Source organism: Chelonia mydas, chromosome 8 (genome assembly GCF_015237465.2).
Source record: "Chelonia mydas isolate rCheMyd1 chromosome 8, rCheMyd1.pri.v2, whole genome shotgun sequence".
NCBI classification, from domain to species: Eukaryota; Metazoa; Chordata; order Testudines; family Cheloniidae; genus Chelonia; species Chelonia mydas.
The window spans coordinates 36,611,984-36,619,751 of NC_057854.1; the positions used below are offsets into that span (position 1 = coordinate 36,611,984).

General features: G+C 53.4%; 1 non-coding gene across 1 annotated transcript; it reads right to left on the minus strand.

Moving 5' to 3' along the window:
- Positions 1 to 3,297: 3,297 nt before the first annotated feature.
- TRNAL-CAG lies at positions 3,298 to 3,380 on the minus strand. Its single transcript has one exon. It is a non-coding gene; the product is annotated as a tRNA-Leu (tRNA).
- Positions 3,381 to 7,768: the final 4,388 nt, after the last annotated feature.

The following is a 7,768-nucleotide window of genomic DNA, read 5'->3' on the forward strand; positions in this document are numbered from 1 at the left end:
ACCTAGTTCTAACATGGCTTCAGTGTGTAGGGTATGTAGGACCTCAGCTTTGTTTCCCTACATGGGCAAATGCCTTGGACGTACTCATTGATTCACAGTTTAAGGACAGAAGGAACAATTAGCTCAGCTAGTCTGATCAGTACATCGCAGCCATGACATTTCACCCAAATGTCCCTGTTGCTTCAGTTAAACTGTTTTTTCCTTCTTGTCTGTGATGATCTATTTCAACCCCGATAGATTCCTAGGCTAAAGCTGGTTCCAGATGTGGTTATAACACATGGCCTCCTAACCTCACACACCAGGAAACCTGTTGGAACCTGCTTTGGCCCCATACCTGTTTAACAGAAGGCTTTTTGTTGTGTACAAAGACTCTTAGAAATGCTCCCTGCCTCCCCCTCCTCCCAGTTCTCTGTTTAATTTCCACAAAGGCTGGTTTCTAGCTGGCAGGGTGGGGAAGGGAGGATGGACTGGCTGGCAGGGAGCTGGTGGATGCAGATGACGTTTCTCTTGTAGGTGAAGCTGTGCGCTCTGTGTGAGGCTCCCTGCAGTCTGGACTGTCCCTGGGTGCGTTGGCCCTGCTGTGATGATAGTGCAGGTGTAGCAGATTGCTGCACTTGTGTGGGCTACGTCCTGGGCCCCATGTGCAGTGTCATTGCTCAGATGTGCCCAGAAATAACTGTCAGGGTGGTGGATGTGAACGAGGAGAGGCTCCAGGCCTGGAACTTGGATCAGCTGCCTGTCTTCGAAGTACTACTCAGCAAGGGGGCTGCGTTCCAGTGACTGGAGCAGGGTGTGGGGAAGAGCAGCCTTCTCGCTTTGATTTTTGTCAATCACTCGGTGGGGAGGAGAGGCTCCCTGCCCCACTCTGGGCTGAGCTGACTCCCCGCCGCAATGAGTGTGACTCCAGTCACAGCAGAGGCTGCGGCACAGGGACCCCAGTGCCTTTTCAAAAGTTTTGTTTTATTAGCTCAGCACAAAAGGGGAATGAGAGTTGTTGAGCGGCTGAGTTTGTCCCGCTCCAGTAACAATGCCCCAGTAACCTGGGATTGCCCAACGGGATTGGATTGGACTGGCCAGAGATGTGGCTGAGCCCAGCATCCCCTCTCCCGCAGCACGTAGCGTCTGATGGCTCAAAGGAAACTGTTACCCCACAGTTATACCTGTAAATGCGTGTCTTGTCCATGACACGCACCTCCCAGTTGGTGCCCTGCAGCACAAGGCCTGCAGTTGATCCTGGCCAGCGTCACTCTGCTGCTGGCCTCTCTAATTGGTGGGAGTGTGTCCAGTGGTCTTGCCACTAAGAGTTCTGCCTTGGCGCTGATTGGTGCTTAGCTGGAGATGGCACAGGGTGCTGGTGGGCTTCCATGTCCTGTTCCTCAAGGCCCCATGCAGGTAACATTGTGAAGGGTGCTCTCCTCTTGCAGTCCCAGCCAGGCAGGGCCTTACATGGCTCAGTCTGAGAATCCCAGCCCCGGATGAGGTGGCTGCGGCTGAGGGCGTTATTGCTAAGCCCTTTCCCCCTCTGTGTTGCACCAGGAGCTGGAGTATGAGAGAATCCACAAGGCGATGCTCAAACCAGCCTCTATCTTTGATGGCAGGAGAATCCTGGACAGTTTGCATTATTGGCTGCAGCACTTAGGCTTTCAGGTACTTCCTCTGCACCCCGCACCTCTGTATGTATGCGTATGAGGATTCAGGCCACTGGGGGCCATGGCAGGAGAAGGCAAAGGGCAAATGGCGAAGGTGCAGTGAGTTGTCTGGTGATGTGCACACTGCTCTCTGCTGGGTGCAGTTTGTACTGGTCCCTATGGGTCCATTGGCTCCCTCTAGCAGAGCCCTGGGTTTTGGGTGCTGGAGGTGGTGGGTTTGGTTCTCTGCTGCTGCAGCTGACTAATGTGGGGATGAGCCTATGGGGCAGGATGGCTGGGCTGAGGTCTTCTGTGTGGCTTCCTCTTTCCAGGTGGAGACAATTAGGGTGGCCATGGTGCCTGATATAAGAAAAACAACCCGCCCCGCAATTTCTTTGGCTTACCCCCACCCTACTCGCCTTATGATCATCAGCTCCCCTGTTCCAGTCATCTACACTGCATGAGAGGGGAGGCCTGCTGTGGCAGAGATTCAGAGAGGAGCCTCAATGAAGAAGCCCCCTCCCACCCCCCCAGTGCCCCAGAATGGTGTTGGCTCCAGCTTCCTGCTGCCTGGAGCTTCTGATGACACTAATGGGGCAGTGGGTATGGGGAATTGTTGCTCCTCCTTTCCTGCTCAGACCCTCCCTGCCACCATCCTTGAGCGAGGCCAGGGCTGTGGAATACCCGGCTCCCCTCTGACCCATGGATGGAGGGGTGTGCCCAGCCCACTAGGGTCTCAACACGTGCTTTGGGTTTAAGCTGCTGTCAAGCAGGGGTCCGGCAGTCGCGTCTCTCTCTCAACCTGGCACCGTTAGGGACGTTTTCTGTTCTAAGGAACAGAAAAACATAGATCCCTTTTTGCTTCTTCTCCCTGCCTCCCCTCATGCCCATTGATCGAGACACCCTCCCCCCAGCCCATGCCCCATAGGGCTCCCAGCTCCCCACCTGCATTAGCTTCCTATAGCCATCCTCATTAGCGTAGGATTGCTTCTTGGTTCTGTGCATGGCAGTGTTTTGCCTGGTGCCACTTTCCTGCTGCTTCCGGGGGACAGAGGCAGCAGAGCAAGATGGGGGCTGACCACGAGGCTCAGAGTTGCGGGCAGGATCCCGGTGGATGGAGGCACAGCTCGCTGGTTAGAATGGCCTTCACGCAGATTAGCGTCGGGCCCAGCCTCTCCAGTGCCTCCTAGTGGCCACACAGAGCAGAACAGCTCAGCGGAGCCAGCACTCCCAGGCTTTCCTTGGGTTTGTCCCAGGTACCCTGGCAGCATTGTGCTGGCCACAGCGGCAGAACCTGGCTCTGCTTCCTGGCTTCAAGCCCGGTGTCGGTCGCACAGCTTCCGGCCTCAGCATTTGCCTTTCCGGAGGCGGTTTGCGAGAGCGAATTGCTGTTTAACATGGCGGATTGATGAAGGCCGTGTGAGCAGGGGCTGTGCTGGGGGTGGGGTCAGAGGCTGGCTCGTCCTCACTCTCCTCTGTGCAATCCAGCTTTCCTAGCCTGCCATTAGGCGAGGGTCGCTGCCCGTCTCTGCAATACGTGGCTGTGGGATACAGAAAAAGGCTGCACCCTATATAATATCACAGGCACAGCAGCTTATGCCAGACATTTGCCACTTTCTAGCGCTAAGCACTCGCTGCTTTCAGGATTGGATTTAATAAAAATATCATTTGTCAGAAGTGGGATTCGAACCCACGCCTCCAGGGGAGACTGCGACCTGAACGCAGCGCCTTAGACCGCTCGGCCATCCTGACAGCTGTGGAAAAAAAACCCTTCCTGAAGGGAGCTGTGCTTACTTGCCAGGCCTACTGCTTCCAGGCACTTGCAGGACTTTGCTTTTCCCTAGCTGCACTCCCTAATATTTCCTCCCCTTCCTCCTGCTGCATGCAGTGTGTCCATGGCTTGTTTCAATGTTTTGTGGTAAGCTGCCACCTTGTGGCTATTTTGAGCCATAGCAGTTAAACTGACTGCCACCTCCTCCTAGCTTACAGGGTCCTTTCAGCCCTGAGACTCCAGGTGAAGTTGTAGCAGTTTGTTTAACCCAGGGGTCTCAAGCTCAGGGCAGGGGGTCGGGGTGCAGAAGGGATGTGGGGTGCAGCAGGGGGGTCAGCTGCAGGAGGGGTTCATGGGGGGGGCTAGCCCAGCACGCACCAGGGGCAGGGCAGGCTCCCTGCCTACCTGCCCTGCCCCCGCACTGCTCCGGAAAGTGGCCGGGACTTGCAGGCGGGGGGCACAGGGGGTCTGTGTGTTGCCCTGGCCGCTCCTCCAGGTACCTCCCCCGAAGCTCCCATTGGCCGCAGCTCCCCCCTGCCGTACCCCCAGCATGCACCGGGCCAGAGCCTCTCTAGGTAAATGCTGGGGGGGGGGTCAGGGGTGCCGCAGGGAGCTGGCGGACTGCAGAAAATAACCCCTGGGCTGCATGCGGCCCACGTATTTGCGACCCCTGGTTTAACCTACAGCCAGTGCCCTCACTTGTAGCACAAAAGACAACCAGGCCTTACCCCAACACCCTGCAGGAGATAGGCACACTGCCATTTGGGATGAACCCCATGGCCAGCTAATTGGCCCAAGAGTTTGAAAGCATGAGAGAGGATTTTGGGTCAGGCTGTCAGGTATTTAGGCACTACAGCAGCGTAGGCACTTTTGAAAAATCCCATGAGGCACCTAAATACCTCTAAAGATCCAGCTTTCAGCGCCTCACCACTTCAGACTCAACCACAGTGGCCTTGTTTCACTGACTGATCTTCTGTTAGCCTGCTCTTCAGCACCCATTGCACGAAGACCTTGCTGATTACCTGTTCTGTTCATTCCCTCTGGGGCACCTGGCACTGGCCACTGTCGGCAGACAGGATACAGGGCTAGATGGACCTCTAGTCTGACCCAGTAGGGCCATTCTTATGCTCTTATGACCTGGAGTGTTTGAGAGTTTGTTCATTTGCCATTTCTTTTTATTGCACCCCCTTGGGACTGTGAACTCTTCAAAACAAGCACCTACTTAGTATATTTTACCCATTGTGCAGCACCTGGGATTGCTCTGCACTCCAGAAACCACTGACAGCTAAACTCTAAGCCCATAGGCAGCAATAGCGAGGAACGTGCCCTTCTGCTACACCTCACTTGGGATCCTATGTGTGGAAACAGCAGCACATGCAGCTGGGGCTTTTAACATTTCAGCAGTGATCAGTTAAAATGTTTTAAGCATGGGAGTCTCCTGCCCCTTTATGTAAAGGCAGCTTTAAGAGCAGAGGTTCTCAGACTGGGGGTCATGAGCCTGCAGGAGGTCATGAGCTGTCAGCTCTGTAGGGCTCAGAGCCCAAAGCCTGGCCCTGTGTGGAGATAATAGCCCCTGTTAAATTAACCCCCCATTTTCAATTTATAAGGGGGGGGGTCACTGAGAGGCTTTCTGTGTGAAAGGGGTCACCAATACAAAGAGTTTGAGAACCACTCTCTTAAGAGTAACAGAAGGGAAGGAAAGAAGGAACAGGTGGCAGCGATAGACCATTTATAGGGGAAAAAAGCTCTTTGCTTTTTATAAATTAGCAACAAAGGTGCTAAGGCTGATGTAGAGACTAGAGCTACTGCTACATGCTTAATGGTTGAAAGGGGATGTGTGCTTGTAGCAAGACTTAAAACTGGGGCATGTTTTTATTACAGTAAAAGTCAGAGGCCCATGTCACAGATCCACAGGCCCCATGTTCTTCAAGAGAGCCCCTTCAGTACAGCAGCCCCCTCTAGGTCACACTCTCACTAGGGGAGGCCTCTTGGCTTCTGTGTCCTAGGACCAAACCTCAGAGCTTTCAGCTCCACTGCTTCATGCCATGAGCTCCCTGCAACAAGTCCCCCTGGATTGGGCACCTGAGAGAGACTGGCACACCCAAAGGGAGCAATGCACCCCCTACCCACCACTGGAGTGACTCAGCCAGCAGGAGGGTTTATTAGATGTCTGGAATGCCCTTAGTTACCCTAGAGAACAGAAAGTTACAGCATAGGTCATGTGGGTCAGTGCTGAACCCTCTGACTTCTTTAGTCCCCATCAGGAAGCTTCTCTCCTGCCTCCAGCAGCCCACACTTAACAACCCCACCTGGCCCTCCTCAGTCCTTTGTTCTCCAGCTCGTCACATGACACTGGCTTCCTGTAGATGGTGGGTCATCCCCAGCCCTTTGTTGCTAGGTGCCAAGTGTATGACCAACTGGAGTGGCTATTGTGTGCTGGGCCTCTCCCTGCACATGGGGACCCCGGCAGCTCGGCACTGATCACACTTGTATCTCTGAGGCTATGAACACATTACAGTTTACATGGGTACAAGCTATGTCACTGAGGGTATGACTAAGCAGCCCCTAGAGGGACATTAGTTACACTGACCTAAGCATCAGTGTGGACACTGCTATGTCAGTGGGAGAGCTTCTCCCGCTGACATAGCCATCCCTGCTCCTGGGGGCTGGAGTAATTAAGTTGATGGGAGAGCTCTCTCCTGGCAGCATAGCATGTCTGCACTAGCAGCACTGCATAGGTGCAGCTGCACCATTATAAGCTCTGTAGTGTAGCCATAGCCTGACTCTCTCCAAAGAGTAAACCACCTTCCCCCTGTCCCCACAACTAGTTAAATATGCACCACACAGGGAAACTGAGGCACACACCATAGTCATACAAAACATTAAAAATTCCCACTTCATCCCCGGCCCGAGGAAGAATAGGTGCTAGGTGCCGTACCCAACATATACAAAAAGGGCAGTTCCTCTGCCCAAGTGACAGTCTAACTGGACAAAGGGTGGGAGGAGAAACATTAAGTAATGCACTCACATAGCAAGTCAGTGTCTGAAGGACTTGAACCCCACTCTCAGGCCCCAGGATCTATGCCACACTGCCTTCTGGTAGCACCTATTTAAACTAAATAGCCATCCCTTGACTTTCATTAAATCAACATACTTGGCCCTTTGCATAAGGGATTAAAAAAGCCCAACCTTCCACTATATAGTGGACTGCTCCTGCATTGGCTGTAGCTTTTCTGATACTAGAGAGCAAGGTGAGGGAAGCTGAGGCTTTCTACATCATTGAAAAACACCAGTCTCTCTTCTGCTGCAGCTCACCTTGAACACACCAGGCCTTGTGCACGGTCCACAGATGCTCTGGCCTGGACACAGCCCTTTCTCTCCTCTCCTGCCCTAGGCCTAGGTATAGGATGGGTTTCTGCTCCCTCCTTTCCAGAAACCAGTGACAGACAGGTGGGCAGCAGTACAAGGGCTCAGCATGGTTACCCATAATCAGCCTCTCCTAAGTCAGGCCCCATTAAAAAAAGGTGTCAAGTTAGGCCTGGAATTCCAGGAGTGACCAGTGATTTTGGGTGCCAATACCTTGAATTTTAACCACATGGTGAGGTGGAAAACAGAGCCAGAGCAGGTTCATTCAAGCCCATGGCTCCCATCATCATCATCTCAAGCCCTAACAGCATCTAGACACAGAGACATACTGAGGAGTTGCTCTGACAGAACTGGTCCAAGGCACTGCAGAGTTACCTGCGCCAGTTCATGCAGAGGACAGCTGTGACCACTCTGGTAGGTTGGGACAGAGACTAGGCAACACCACCCATGCAGGAGCGAGTCACACAAAAGGCAGCACAGTCCCTTAACTGCAAGAGCCATTTGCATGGAGAGTTTACAAGCCATTCCAGAAAGCACTCAGCTAGGAAGGACAGGGGGATGGTCACCCTCAGGGGAATGCACTAAGGAGCTGGGGCAGAGATGAGGGAAGGGAGTCCAGAGTGGAGAGTACTGTGCTTTGGCTCTCCTACACCAAGTCCTCCAACAGGACTTTCCACACCGACAGCACATTCAGCAGCATGGAGTAGCCAGACTGTGTCCCAGATGGGCTGTTTGATCACAAAAGGATGCCAGTGGTACATCTCTTGCCTGCCTGCCTACCTACCCCACCACTAGGAGAGGGGGAACTCCCTAGTCTCATAACAGAAGAGCTTGACAAGGGGGGCAATGAAGAGAGAAGTGTGACAAGAGGGCAAGTGCCAGCAGATCCTTGGGAAACCTTATTGAATTAAGGGAGTTTCTGTACTATGGGGCTAGGGTGTACTCTCTAGGGGGACATGATGTGAGGCTAGGGGATTCAAGGACTAGATTGAACAAGGTGGAA